At 43.5% G+C, this 16,215-nt stretch overlaps 1 protein-coding gene across 1 annotated transcript in view; it reads right to left on the bottom strand.

The window, feature by feature from the left end:
• The window catches only part of BCL9 (BCL9 transcription coactivator), a 96,680-nt gene extending 80,785 nt beyond the window's left edge, over nucleotides 1-15,895 (bottom strand). The window contains exon 1 of the mRNA XM_082220712.1: nucleotides 15,779-15,895. The gene's annotated coding sequence lies outside the window, so the exon portion shown is untranslated. The remainder of the gene's footprint in view (nucleotides 1-15,778) is intronic.
• Between the last annotated feature and the right edge of the window lie 320 nt (nucleotides 15,896-16,215).

Below are 16,215 nucleotides of genomic sequence, written 5' to 3'. Positions count from 1 at the left end.
TTGGAACCCAAACATCTGACAGGGCTTCTGCAGCTTCCTGCAGCCAATCAGAAGCCACGATTTGGTTTTCGAAGGTTTTGGAAATCGAACAGACTTCCAAAACGGATTCTGTTCCACTTCCAAAGGCACTTCCTTGTTATCAACAGGCAAGAAGTTCTAAAGTGTTGGTGCTCCTGAGCTAAAATATCAATCGGAAGAGATATAATATTTGTTTGCTTATTTAACTAAATTTATAAAACATTTTACAAGTACACATAACATATAATGGATTAATAGGACCATGTATATTATACATGAACACCTAGCAGGAAATGGTGGGAAGCCACAGATCATCAACTGAATCACCACTTAATGTGTAAAGTGATCCCAAGAGCTCCAGAAACAATTCTGCATCTTTAGAAATACCTCTAAGGCTGTAATCATTTGCACACTTAACTGGGAGCAAGCCCCACTGAACACGATAGAGCTTACTTCTGATCACCAGGCATAGACATTTACAGGAGAAATATGCTCTTGTTTCTCTCTGCAAGTTTATAACCTGTTCTCCAAGAAGTTTGCTATGTAAGTGTCTTAAGTCACAAACCTGAGGCCTGCTGTGGCTATGTTCTGGTAGAATCTTGGGAGACTTAATTTTAAAATGGTGTTTTGGGGTTGGGGAGGGTACTGGATTGTTTTTGAATTGATTTTTATTATGTATTTTGTGCTTTTATATTGTGATTTTAATTTTGTAACTGCCCTGAGACCTGCAGGTATAGGGCAGTATACAAATTTAAACAACAACAACACATGGGAAATGGAGGAGGGGCTAGATAATATCCTAATTCAGGCATAGGCAAACTCCGACCCTCCAGATGTTTGGGACTACGGTTCCCATCATCCCAAGCTAACAGGACCAGTGGTCAGGGATGATGGGGAATTGTAGTCCCAAACACCTGGAGGGCTGGAGTTTGCCTATGCCTGCCCTAATTCCTTTGCAATCAGTGGTGGGAGGAGGGTTGGGGGAGAATGGCTCATTTAAGTCAAAGCCAGGGAAGACGTTTGCCCATTAAAAACAGTGGGCTTTCATAGCCAATGTACGCATATCTGGTGCCATTTGCAGAACATATTTATATCATTTAAAAGTGGTGGATCTTTCTTTGTCTCCTGTTAAAATGTGTACATTATAGAAGATCATAATAACAATTATAAGCCACTAAGCCATATATATAGGTAAAGGTAAAGGGACCCCTGACCATTAGGTCCAGTTGCGGATGACTAGGGTTGTGGCGCTCATCTCACTTTATTGGCCGAGAGAGCCAGCGTACAGCTTCTGGGTCATGTGGCCAGCATGACAGACCCCCCACCCCAAAAAGAGGTTTGACTTTTCTCCCTCCTTTAACTGTCCCCACTGAGAACAAACTGAGAGCCATTGCTGTGGTCTAGTCAGCTTCAGGACTGATACTCCAGGGTTTGTGCTCAATGCTACATTCATCTATAAGTACATTTGCATTCCATTCAGGATTTTCAAAAGCATCATAATCTCTGGAAGTCAGGGGCTTTCAGAATCTTCCTTCTGCTCATTGCATTTAATGTCATTTAATTGCATTTAATGTCAGAGTAGCACTGAGTCCCCGTATCTTTCATTTCTGAAATAATCGCCAATCCACACTCCCCCTCCCCTCCCCAATCAAAATGCACCAGGACAAAGAGCACAAATCCTTAAGAAATATTTAGCGGATTTCTTCCTTCAAAATCTGACTGACCGTAGGCAACACATCTGAATAAATTTTCCTTTGAAAGAGACAGATTGGCAACATGCGCACAGCTCCCCCAGTAATCGCTCAGTGCATCAAACCACAGGAATTAGGTGAAATCTTACGTCGGCTTCACCTACACCAACGGTGTTTCACCTCACGAGCAAAGGATAGCCTAGATGTTCCCTGCACATGAGTGACGAAGGTCTGGCTGCCATAAACTGCTGTCGATAGCAAGGTGTGTGTTTTGTTTGTTTATTCCCAAGGAGGCATGTTTACCATGGCTGTCAGGGATTATAAAAATATTTCCATGCCTTGAGACAGCTTGATATTGTAGCATGCAACTAAACGTGTGGGTAAATGTGCAGGTGGAACACTGAAATAAACAAGAAATCTTCCATAAGAAGCTTAAGTTATGATCCCCATGGATGGCAGCAGAATAAAGCTAAGGGTAGGGAGGGGAACACAAAGCGTTGGGAGGGGAAGCAGCATCAGGCAAAACACAAGGGAAGCTTGTTGTGTACATAGTCTCCCATCCAATGTGCTCAGGAATGCACGCAATGCCATGTGATCATGCAATAGGAGTGAGAAACAGACCCTTTGGTGCAATCAGAAGACTGAACCAAAATCCTGAATAGATATAGATGATATAGATACAGATGTATATAAAGATACCTTTCTAGCCCTCAAGATTGCAGCTGAAATCATAATACCAAAAATAGTGAAGGACCCAGAGATATATATAGCTGCTTTAAAAGGCACCCACATAAACTTGCTTTTTCTTCCAGCTGCTTGGGTTTTCCCCCAGTAGTCACGATTTCTACATTTACATAGCAAGATTTTACAGGTTCTGACTCAGATTTTTCAAAAAAACCAAAAAAAAAACCCCCATACATTTCAAATGGAGGATATTGTATCTTACTAGGCCTTATGTTAATTGGAAGAAACAATGGCTGCTGTTACGAGAGACAATGTGGGCGGACAGATATAATTAGACTGTGAACTGGATCAAGCCATCCTACCTTTGCAACAAACTCATTGTGTGTTCTTAGGTCTTTCAGCATCCTCCCATGTGTAAACTGGAGACAAGGGTGAATGAGAAGTTGTGAGCACAGTGGGAATTATAAGGCACTTTGCAAATTAGAGGGTCTGTTCTTATGGCAATTTTACCTGGGAGTTATGTGATGAGGTCATCATGGGTTGATTTACCACCACTACCCCAGGGGATTTCTGTAGCACTTCCCAACCTTAGGAATGTCAAAAATGCATTCCCAAGAGTGTTGTTCACAACACCTTGGAAAACTTTAATGAAGTGGATTGATATACATAAGGCCAGCCTGAGAACAGGGGTCACTGAAGGAGGAAATATTTTGAGGAGTGTCCACAATGCAGAATGCAAGCTGGGAGATAAACCCAAAGACTCTCTGTAGCACTTGTGGTGATTCTGGGGTGCCCTTGGTGGACTTTGGGATGGACCCACTCAAGGCAGCAAAATGTCTTGAGCAGGAACTCACCTAGGTGTCAAAAGACCTGTGGCTTAAGTTCCCAATGATACAGCAGAGAAAAAGATGTCAGCTTAAGGCAATGGTGGTCAACTTACGTTACCGAATGAAAAAAGGATCAATAAGAAACAGTGATAACTGGATCTGAGGGTGAAGTCAAGACACTTTGCTGTCCTCTTAAGGAACTTAATTTGTGGCAGGGCTGCCAGAGTTTTCAGCAGAGTCTGGAAGAATATGAGTTACTACTGCAGAAGAAGTAGCTCTGAATGTGTACAGAGTGTGTTTCTATCAAGACTAAGTGAACCCACATACAGGATTTAAAAACAGCACTTTCCAAGGCTTCTCTTTTTAGAAACGATAGTAGCTCCAATGAGGTTGCATTCACACAGGGTTTTGTTCTGTTTCCCCAGCATTGCCCTAATTTCCGTATTATATTTGAGCTTTCACACAACATAAACGCCACTTCTGGAAACCTAGTGGAATACAGTGGAAGTTTAGTTCTCATTTCCATGTTAATTGGTTCCAGAAATAATCTGCTTGCAACACCATTAAACCAGAAAATCGTGGGAGTAAAGTGATGAAATTTGGGGAGGGATACTGGCAAACAGTTGTTTCCTGCTGTTTTTATGGTTGACTCACGAGGGAACGACATTCATTGTGCCACACTGTGTGAATGAACTTTAATGCAACATGCCAGTATACCAGTGAAAAAAGCCACCGTTCCATAATGCAACAGGTACTGCAGTGTGAAAGGAATGCTAGAAAACAGGACAGAAGCACTAGCATTATAATCAGGAAAAGTAACAGAATATATCCCATGTCGGAATGCACCCAAAATGAGGTTAAATAATAATAATTGTCTCTCTTAGACAGAATTTTTTTTTAGGTAGTGACAAATAATACTACTGAAAATAAATAATCATTAGGGATAATTTATGGTGTTACATTTATATCCCACCTTTCTGCCATCGTGGACCCCAAGGCAGCCTACAAGTGCCTCCCAAGTGGTGTCTCATCCAGACACTATCCCAGCTCATAGCCGCTTAGGCTTCAATTCAGCAAGGCAGCGGCTTCATGTGTCTTCAGGCCATACACTGGGACCACAGGTGGTTTCAACAGCTAGATGAGGCTTCCCACTGTCAGGTCACCAAGTGCAAATCCACACCATACATTCAGTGCACATTTTAAGGCACATGGCTTCCTTCCAAGAACCCTGAAAAATGTAGTTTGTGCTGGGAATTGTAGCTCAATGGAAGGGAAACTACATTTCACAGGATACTTTGGGGGAAGCCAGCTGCATTGGATGTTCTTTATATGCATGGTATGGATCTGCCCCCTCAAAAGCTGGAATGGAGGCTTTTAAAGTCTCTGAATCTGTGGGTCTTCCCTGCTATCACTGGCTAAAACTGCTACTTCTTTGTTTTTCCCCCATAGGGGCTGAAAGGTATGTATGTATGTATGTATGTACAGTATGTATGTATGTATGTATGTATCTGTGTGTGTGTGTGTTTAATTGCTTTTTGACTGAAGCTTTCCATGGCTGTTTAGCCTGACTGTTGGATTTTGTTGGGCTTGTTTTTATTTGTATTTCTTCTTACTTGTTTGTAAACTACTTTGAACAATTGGAAAAGTAGTATATAAGTATTTTAATAAAATGAGGCAATAAATACAAGTTTGAAAAGGAGGAGGAACTGAACAAGGAGGCAAGATGTGTCGCCCTTGAGATGCTTTTCTGGGGGGGGGAATAGTAACCACAGAACAGGTGGGGTTTGGTTGGGTTTTTTTTGCTAAATATCGTTCTTTACTTCTCAGCATTTAGCACAAGAGAAGCCAATTTTTAACAAGATGGTTACACAGGGGAATAATGTGTCTTAAAGGGTGTGATGCTAACATGTTTCCCGAAACACATTATCTAACATGCATTTGAATGTTTGGAGACAGTCTACTGCACGTTAGCAAATACACTGCAAAAACAATAACACTCTTTGCTATGTGTCAACCCCTTGTGTGGATGGGCCCTTAGAGACTAAATGTTGCTACCACCTGAGTGTTGCTAAGAGGCATATACAAAATGAGATCAGCAGCCTTCAGCCAGACAGCAGAAATCTATGGTGCAACTGGCCCTAGTAGCAATGCTGTGTTAGCAGCAGCAGCAAAAAAGAAAAGAAAAGAAAGGGGGGGTATCCAGGAATGAACAACGAAAGAGGCACACACTCTGAGAGAGAGCTACAGCAAACACATATCTGTGAACAAGTGTTCTCCGATATAGCCTATAAATCTGCCCGTAGATTGGTTCCATTAGAAAAAGCTTAAGGTCCACTGCAGCCTCCGTTCTGCCTTTCACAGTTTAGTGACAATCTATGATTAATACAAGGTTCATATTCGCCCCCCCAAAAAAAGCCCATCACCATATTTATTTAAATTTTCACAAGATATAATCTGTGAAAATCAGGAGCCTGAACTTTCCACCGTTCTCTTTAATTTGTGGCAGAATGATAACTCATCAGGGATAGGTCTTCCTATCTGTCAATTTCAAGACTTCTAAAATAATCTTCAGCTGTTTATACTCCAAATGTGGAACCTGATTCTATGCATGTTTACCCGGAAGTGAAATTCTCTTGTTCAGCAGGGTCTGCTTCCAAGTATGAATAGGATTTCAGCCTTAATATCACAAAGAATAAGGCACACAAATTACCCACTCGGCAGTAATATACCTAATCCTCTTCCATCTTTTCACGTGGATTGTTGTGTCACTAACTCAGTGGAACTTGTGTGTAAAGCCAAAGCAAGTAATTTGGCTGTAACCAGAACCCAGTTGTGTGATTTAAAGGCTAACCTGCTGCGCCACAGTTTACATCATTTCTATCTTATAGCTCCCACTACAGCATATTTGCATTTTGACCATCTGCTTCTTCCTGCACTCCACTATTAAATGTGCTTTCTGTGCCTGTGCAGGTTGAGTCCTTTGGGAGCTAATGGATTGTCCTTAGGGATGCACAGGTGCGATTTAGTTGTTACTTCACCTCTGAGGTCCTGGCTTCCCCCCTTAAAAAAACAATTAAAAACTGCCAAACTTTGCTTCTGTGCACTGCAATTGTGGCTGCTTTTTTACTAAGCCTCTTTCACATCTCCCTCGTTTGTTTAAGTCGCTTTTGTAAAACACCTACTGTATTCATCTTTCAGATGCTAACAATTAAGACTTCACTTGGAAAACTGTGCAGAAAATTAACATTTAAGGAGCCAACATGTATCAACAAACAAGGGTGTGGGATCAATCACTATTGAACTGCTCCCCTTCCAAATATCCCACGTTAGACTATTAAAGAAAGGGTAGTCAATATTAGGAATCAATCTGCCCCCCCTTTTTTTAGCTAAATTCAAAGTCAGTGTGCTACAATGTCCGGAATGTTGGACTTAGACTAGGGAAATGCAAGTTCAGGCACCAACTGACCTTTGGGACAGTCACTCTATCTTACTCTGCCTACCTGCCCTGCAGGGTTGTTGTGAGGGTAAAATGAGAAAACCCCATGCATAAGTTCATTGAAGAACAGTCAGTGTAAAAATGCAATAGGTAAGTACCAGAGAGACACAACTGCCACGCTGCCTGAAGCAAAACTGGTCTCCACTGAGTTCTGAGTGCTGCCAAGGAGTGTGGTGGAGTCTCCTTCTTTGGAGGTCTTTAAGCAGAGACTTGACAACCATATGTCAGGAGTGCTCTGATGGTGTTTCCTGCTTGGCAGGGGGTTGGACTCGATGGCCCTTGTGGTCTCTTCCAACTCTATGATTCTGTGATTCTGTACCCATGTAAAATTGTGCATAAGACCTTTATGAATATAATTTTTAAACAGTCACGTAACTGAGGGCTTTTAGCTAGTTAAAACTCTTACTGAGGCTTCAATTCATTCATTTAATGCCTGCATACTTCAGAGCCCATAACACCAGAACTGGTTGCCTAAGCAATTATTTATTTATTTATTTATTTATTTATTTAAGTGAACAGGGCCATTGGTTCCCTACCAAACCCTAGGACTCTGGTGCTCCTTAAAAGTTGCATGGCTAACAGACTCTGAAGGAGCATTTCTGCGTACATGTGCTCAATGGGCCACTTTCATATGATGCCATGAGCCCCAAACTTTGCATCACATAATTATTCTTCAAATGATTAATCAAGGTCTGAACTAATACCAAAAATTGAGTAGGCAACCTCAGTATGAACATATTGGAACTCCAGAATTTGCCCATGAAAGTGAGCATGGAACTCTCATTAACTTAATTATTCATTAATTTATTATTTGTTAAATTTGTATACCACCCTTCATCCATAGATCTCAGGGCGCCACTCTCTTCTGACACCATGCCGGGGAACTGGTTCTGTAGTGATACAGGGAAGAGGAATGGCAAACCCACCCGAAACCATTTCCTACAGTCCTCTGGCTTTACACTGGGCTGACCAGATCCTGATCAAACATTAGTTCAGTTGGTTTTGTTTGCATCAGAGATGCTTAATAACTGCTACAGATGTTTTAGCATACATTGAGAGTATGTATAATGGGTGGGTTTATTTACTTGTGAGGGGATTTTGGTTTATTCATTTCACAAATTTGTTTCGCAAAAAAGGGGAAGCCCTCGTCCGCTTAGATGCATGATATTTTGTGCTACTCAATGCCTTTCATAGTGCTACAACTATTGTGAAATTTAGGCACATTTAATTAACAGGTCAATCAACTAATCAACTTCTATCAATTTAAAATATTCCTTAAAATTGGGTTGAAGCCCTAATAAAAATGCATACCAGTTCCATCAGCTATCTGGGTTTCTTCTCTTGTCCATTGGCCTGCAGACAAATCCCTTGCCACAGAAGCTATTCATCCACAACTCTCTTTTCCTTCTAAGGCTGACAACTAAGAGAGCTACATGGCAGCACCAGTGAGATTGGGGGCAGGGGTAGGTTTTGTCCAGTGTTAACTGCTTACACATAGTACACAGGCTTAGTAAAGTGCTGTTGTTGTTAATTTTAAACAAAGCAGACCAGACTGCTTGAGAACTATGCAATTTCCATACTTAATTTTTTGAGTTTGTCATTTTCCCTGGTCTGTTAATGATTTCTCATTTCCCCAGTAAATACCAGGAAGAAAGAACAAGAGCCCTGGTGGATCAGGCTAAACAGACATCTAGTCCTGGTCTCACAGTGCCCAACCTGTGGGAAGCCACAAGAAACTGGTAAAAGCTTATAGTTATGAGTCACCTGTTCAAAACCAGTTCCCACTCACTGCAGGAAATTGCCAATTCTGGTGGTGAATGAATGAGCTCATGAACATGTAGTGTTCTAAAAAGGGGGGGGGAGCCAAGTGGCCCACCTGAAGCACGGGGGAGAAGCAAAAATATCAACTGAACCAGCATTCAATTTGCCAGTTTGCACACTTGGCATTTCAGTTGTGAAGTCAGGAAGAAACCAAGCTCATCCCACACCTGAAGGATGCATTGCAAGTTCTATTTTTATAATACATTGTCTTCAACCTTACATCTATGTTAACGCACTGAGAAAACATATTTGCAGTGTCTACGTACAACATGTGTGGTGGTCTGTGCAAATGTTTGCTGTCCAGCATCCTTGCCCCCATAACTCTGGAGGGACTGCCTTGTAGAGGAAGATGCCTCTGCCTTGTATGATGTGCAAATACTGTGGATGTACATGAAGCAATAGCTGCTGACCACAAACTTAAGAGCCCTGCAACATTAGACAACTGAGTAATGCTTCATAAACAAACAACACACATGACAAATATATTTATCACTCGGATAACAGGATTTGTCTACGTCTCGAAGTAACAGAAGTCGAACAAAAAGAAGGAAAGAGTTAATCCTGGTTTGATGACAGATTTGCCTCAGGCTACACCTCAAATAGTGACTTCCAGGACCTCTCTGCTCAGTCCACTAGAACATACTGTCTCTCTAGCATGCCTGGTGAAGCAGAAAACAAGAACACTTGTGTTAGCTGAGATGCATATGTACATCTGGCCACGCTGTGTGCAGCAAAAGAATTATAATAAAAAAATGAACACCTTCCCTGTTCAGGGTGTATGTTTATGCGTATGAGTGCTCATAAGCAAGGAATGTCTAGAGTCAATGGGAAACAAGCAAGAGAACTTGTGGCCTATCCATTTTTGATAAGTTTTGCGGCTTATGAATATTCTAAGCAGGGTAACCATGTTTGTGGCTTGAGTGTCTGCTAGACAGGAACTATGTTGGTGGAGAAAGCTAGTAAAGCAAATACCAACAACCTTGCTGTCTGTTAACTCTAGCCTGCCCAATATCCTGCCTAGGAAAATGAGGCCTGCCGGAGGAGTTCTTGAGAACCACTTGGCAAGTGACCACCGGTATGATTCATGCAAGCTTAACGACAATTAAATACCCAGTTTAGCCTCTCTCGCTCTCTCTTCCAGTGACAATAGAGCAGAAGCCGTCAAATGGCAGGCGCATCTAGATGCCCTTCCGCTTTCTTTCCAGGGTGGTGGTTGCACCTTAATGCATAAGTGGTACAAAAGGAGTACTTGTTTGTGGCCTTGAGTCAGGCTTGCAAATGAGTGGATTTTTTTGGCATTTAAAAAACAAATATCTGATTAGATCAACACAGCTCTCAAAGAGGAAAATGGTACAAAAACCTGCACGGGTATTTCCCTTTGTCCCAAGTCTGCCACTTGTATGAAGAGACAGCAATAGCAACCTGTTGTCCTTTCTAAAAATGAACTCTCGCCCTTCATATAGTGCCAGTTTTTGACCTCGCTAGCCCCGATTTGCTGCTCAGTGTTTCTTGCAGAGCTGGAGGGCCCGTCACCCCATTTTTCTTTTCCTCTTAACGCTCCTTGGCAGCGTTTATTCTCCGTCTGCTACCAAGGGGCCAATTAGTGCTTCACTGTTGTTGAGCTTTGTGATTTACCTAATAGGAACTAGATTGGAATTAAATAGGGCACCAAACAGCCATGAGCAAGTATCAGCATTATGGGCTGCATTCAAACAGGTGGGGATCCTTGATGCGAAGCAGTAAGCGCAAAGAACAACAGCAGTATGATAGGTCTTTCATGCCAAAAAGCTTTTCAATGAAACAAAACACATACTGGACATGCTTAACTATGCTACAAAACTGTAAAAAATAAAGCAATGCTGGAAGCAGAGGCTCTCACAACAATGAAATCACTCCCTGAGCAACATAATACGCGTTACTCTGGACCCAATGTGATGACATGCGTATTTAGTAAGAACATGGGAAGATGAAGACGGTGTCTCCAAGTGAGACAGAAATAGGAAAGTCCAGCACCTGTGTGGAGTATGTCATGAAAGGGACGCAGGTGGCGCTGTGATCTAAACCACTAAGCCTCTTGGGCTTGCCTATCAAAAGGTTGGCAGTTCGAATTCGCACAGTGGCATGAGCTCCCGTTGCTTTGCCCCAGTTTCTGCCAACCTAGCAGTTCGAAAGCATACCAGTGCAAGTAAATAAATAGGTACCGCTGTAGCGGGAAGATAAACGACGTTTACGTTTGCTCTGGCTTCCGTCACAGTGTCCTGTTGCACCACAAGCAGTTTAGTCATGTTGGCAGCATGACCGCGAAAGCTGTCTGTGGACAAACGCCAGCTCCCTTGGCCTGAAGCAAGATGAGCGCCGCACCCCATAATTGCCTTTGACTGGACTTAACCATCCAGGGGTCCTTTACGTTTACCATGTAATGAAGTTATACAACTGGGGTGCATCTAGGCTGTCTAGCAACTCTTAGCACTCCTCAAATCATTGCCTTTCTGCTGTAATCCACATGCCGAACTGCAATTGACTTTCTGCACTTCAGGGGTTGCAACGCTCCATACATCCCACTGTTCCGTTTACACTACTTGCAAGTTTCAGCCACGTTAATGGTGGGGAAGAGACAATAATTGCCAGCACAGCATTTTAGAAATCAATTATTTAATTTATGTTAAAATGCTTAAAAATAAAAAAGATGCTTTTGCAAAACCTTGGTGGCATTTTAAAAGGAAGGCTAAAAAGTGTTAAATGAATTAGGATGGGGAGCCCCAACCCCAAAGTGTTAAAACAGTACCGACTGGAAAAGCAGCATGGGTTTTCAAATCAATTTCTAAACTTACCCTAAAACCCTTTTTAAAAACTATATAAACACTATTGTGCAAATATTTCAATTATCTTTTAAAATATATATTAAAATTATGCATTTTAGCATAACTCAGAAGTTTAATTAAAGCAAACTTAACTCACTGACCCCCAAAAAATGTAAACAATGAAGTTATGCTGTAGTAGATGCGAGGTGAGAGATTCACTCATCCATCACTGCACACATAAAAGCCACACCTCTTTTAAAATGTGAGTGAGTAGTGTTAAAAATAACCCATACTTGTGGTCCTTATGGGGATGGTCTATAGAGAGAGTAGGGTTATAAGGGTAACTAGCCTCTGTCCTATCTTCTTGCTTTGTGGCCTTCTTCTATCTGATGGGGGAAGGCAGACACTTGTAGATCACCATGGCACCTTTTCTATAGTGACAGAGAAATGAAGAGGTAGAGCCCTACCCTCCAATCGCAGACCGGAGCCAACTGCCCTCCCCAGCCTCTGAGATGCTGCTCCTTGCCGCCCCCTGCATATTCAGGTTCTCCTCCTTGCCACCCCCCATGAACTCCTTGCTATGGGCATTACTTCAGAAGGTCAACAGCAGTGGTGTAGCAAGGTCAGGTGGTACCCGGTACAGAAAATCTCTTGACACACACCCCCATTGAAATTATTTTTTTAAAAAGGAAAAATAAGATAATTACAGTTGTAAGTGTTATTTTCTGGTTTATTAACATTGTGAGCATAAGCACTTAAAAACCTTTCTTTTGCGATGGGAATTTCTTAATTTAAAAACACATATTTTTGCCATTTTGTCACCCCCCTCAGTTAGCTCAGTTGGTTAGACCATGGTGCTGAGAACACCAAGGTTGCAGGTTCAATCCCTGTATGGACCAGCTGCATATTCCTGTGTTGCAGGGAGTTGGACTAGATGATCCTTGGGGGTCCCTTCCAACTCTACAGTTCTATGATTCTATGATTCTATGACACCCGGGTCGGCCCGCACCCACCACACCTCCCTTCCTATGCCACTGGTCACCAGCACACTTCTAGTAAATCAAATGATGAAATTCTGCACCTTATAACACATTCAAGTTTTACACAACAATTCCAGGGAACACACAAAACTCAGATGGTAACACACAAGAGCAGAAACATTCTAATCTCATGTTCTGTTATGAGGTACAGAAGATACGTTTCTGCACCTCGTAAAGGAATACATCTGACATTTTTGTGAAGTATTCGGCATTTGTATTTATTGTATTAACCATTAGAATAGGGTAGAATTTTATGCCTCCTTTGTGCTGCTGTAAATGCCTATTAGACATGGAAAGGAAATAAGCTCGTCTGGCATTAATACAGGTATTATATATTTATGGCATACATATGTTTTTCCTCATGAAAGAAGCGTGCTTTATGTAGACAGAAACTCTTTGCCACATGCATTTTCCGTATTGTGCGACTGCTCATTCTGATATGCATCTGTGAACATTTATAACCATGTATGAAATAAACCAACAAATTTAGTCTTAATATCAATATAAGAAAGTGCACAGATTGACCAGTGGTAGATGCCCAATTCTGCACAATACACACAAATGTAATGAGCAATACCACATTGTTAAGATAAGAGTTAGAGCTTCAGGATCTCTGCTTCTTCACTAGATCACCAACAGAGATCCTTCCTTCTCCACCAAAACCTCACTAAAACTTCAATCCTCACTCACTTATAATCCTTCCTACAAGGCCTATCTACATAATTCTCATAATTTTATAAATATATCTACCTCCCTTTTCACAAACAAACAGCAATGCTCAGTTGTATCCCTCTCATTTTCAACAACAACCAAGAGCTCCTCTTTCATGTCAAAATGCACCTTGCAGAAAGAGCTTTCACGGATTATTCTGAACCTCAGTTCTGGAGTCGCCCTGTCACCTTATCTGCATATTTGCATTGTTTCTCTCCCCCTTCATACTACCTCGATCCAACTATACACATTTTCGCACTCATAATTTCACCCATACACCTGCACATACGCAATAACACTTTCCCAGTATGTGAATATGCAGCACGCATACACACACACACAAAACACATGTAGAATTTTCACCTATAGTGGTGCGCATAGATGTAACCACTCTTTCTCCCGATATCTGTTTGGGTAAAGTGTCATGTGCAAAGCAGCCCTGCATTAAGAAAAAAACGTGCCCTTCCTCTCTTTTTCTCTCTTCAGCCTGTCCCGCACCCAATGGTCTCAAAACTTGGGTTCCTTCTCTTATCCTGACTTACTACACTTTGATATTCCTTCCTCCTATTTACTCCTATAACTGCATTGTACATTGTGAGCTGCACCTAACATTAAAGATACTATCTCACCCAAATAAAGTTTGGGGGTGTGGGGGGGGGTGGGGGTGTAGAGGGATGGGACTAGTCACTAGACAGAATTCATGCTTTGCACTTTGCAGAGGCAGAAGAGAGCCTCCATTTTCCTTGCTAGACTGAGGAGGGTCTCAGGCCAATTTTGTCTCCCTCCCCCTTTCTCCCATCCTGCTCAGTCTTTTAACGCACATGGTAATCTCCTACAGGCCTGGGCTGGGAAAGCATTAAACCTCTTTCTCCCTCTTTTCCTCACCCTCCTCAACCCGCTCCTGTATGGTTCCAGTTGCATTGGGGGACATTGGGGAGGGGGGAGTATTTGTGCCAGTCAAGACTTCTACAGATTTCTAGATTCTTGCTATTTGTCCAAAAGTAATGCACTCCAGACTTATGGTGTGTGATAAAAGCTATGAGACCTCAGAGAATCCAGTTTCAGTTAAAATCCCATCAATATTTTAAACATAATGGGAATCCACAGGAACGAAGAGCAACGTTATTATTTGTAAGGAGCAGCAATAGCGAAACAGCTCTTCTCTCCCTTTTTGAGCACTGCCTCAACAGCAGTTAAGGTTATCCCCTCCAAAAGCAGCAGCAGCATTGAGCACACAGCCCCCTTACATTGTTGCCCCTCACACTCGGCCAGCTAGTTGCTGAATGATAAATAGCACCGTTCTGTACATAAAATGTTGTTTACTCTCTCAAATCCATAAGAGATGTTGCCCTAAAAAAACACAACCCGCAAGCTTTATTGCAAACCGTCTAGATTTGGACGTGTCCGCTAGACTCAGAACAACCCAAGATTCTGGATATAACAATGACAAAAGATTCATGGTCTCATTCTTCCTGGCATCCAGCTTTTTTAAAGGGGGGGGGGCAAAAGAACACAACATATGTACAATTAGAGAGGCGGGTGAAAAAACCCGATTCCTCCTCCCACCTCATTCTCAATATCAATCGCCCAGTAAATCTTGCAAAAAAGACACAACAGAACACGACAAGGAGCCAACAGGTGGGGGTGGGGGGGGCGAGTTAAAACATTTTCCTACAAGAAAAGCTTTGTGTTCATTTGCAAACGGCCGAGCTCCTTTCCTTCGCCTCTTTGTAAATCGGAGGGGCTCAAGCTTTCTGAAACGCGATTAAAAAGACAAATATATAAAAACCGCGCCAAGTTTGACCTTCTCATTAACCCCTGTGGCCAGCGAGAACAATTTTAACGCCGCCACAGTGAAACAATTCCCTTGGGTGGGTTAGATGGGTGTGCATCTTTTCTTTTCTTACGGGGGGGGGACTGAGGCGCATGGCAAGGAGGCGGAGATCGCCGCCGCCACCCCTAGTGGGAAAAGTTTCGTGATGCTCCTTCCTTCCCTGCCCCACTCCAGTCTCAGCCCTGCAACCTCGGTGCATCTTTCGCTCAGCAGTAGTGGCGGCGGCAGCCCCAAAGCTGGGCTGGGTCTTGTGCAGAGGCGCGCCCCCCCGCCCCCCCAGCCAAGAGGGCTGTTGCTCGCCAAGCAAGCGGCTGTGGAGGCTGCTTTTAGCCGGGCCAGCAGCAGCAGAAGCCCTTGCGCTCTCCGAAGCTGTGAATGAAGGAGCAAAGGGGAGGTGGGGAAGCTTGGAGCTGCGAGGCCGCCAGCCAGGAGCCTGCTGCTCCGCGCGCGCGCCCCTCCGCTTGCCCAGCAGCGGCAGCCGCCCCCCTTCTCTTGGGCTTCGCGGGGCGAGGAAGGAGACGGAAAGCGGCGGCAGCGGCGGGGGGGGGGGAGGGAGAGAAGAGAAGCGCAACTGCAACCAAATAACAGCGCCTACCAGGAGCCACCTCCAATACATGCATGCATAGGGAGAGCGGGAGAGAGAGGAGCACGCATTCCCGGGCTCGCTCTCCCCGGAGCGCCTGCGAGGCGACCAGCCGCCTGCCACTCACTGGCCCCCAACCCGGCGAGGCAGCTCCAGCAATGCGTGGTCCCCCTCCTCCTTGGCTGGGGAGCAAACAAGCTCCTCTCGGGCTCGTGTTGCTGCTGTTTTGTGGTGCCACACAGAAGGGGAAGGGAATGTAGCCTCTCTCTTACCTGTTTTTCTTTCTCTCTCTCTGTCTCTTTTTCCCCCCCCTCTCCCTCTCTCTTTTCTCTTTTTTAAATTGTGTGTTATGAGGAGAATTTCTGGAGAATCATTTTCCGCCAAGGCGAAAAAAGGAAAAAAGGGGGGGTGGAAAGTGAAAGGAAACAAAAAAACAAAAACAACCCCCGAGCCCCTTTCCTTGCAAGCCCCCCGGCCTCCTGGTACCAAGACACGAGGACAACATCAAAGCAACTTGGGGGGAACACTTGAGGGGCCTATTGTCTGCTCCGGGCGGCTCTGTTTTTCCTTCGGCCTCCCCCCTCTCGCTGCCGGGAGACTTGGTACGGCCCAGGCATTCATGCCAAGTAGCTTTCACACATGGAAGCTTGTCTCAAGCAATTGCTGACAAGCCACAAACAAGACATTCTCCCTCCCTTCTCCCTCCCCC

Source organism: Podarcis vaucheri, assembly GCF_965113315.1.
Source record: "Podarcis vaucheri genome assembly, chromosome: 4".
NCBI lineage: Eukaryota > Metazoa > Chordata > Lepidosauria > Squamata > Lacertidae > Podarcis > Podarcis vaucheri.
Note: the sequence above shows the minus strand (reverse complement) of the source record. Positions and strands in the feature narration are given on the sequence as shown.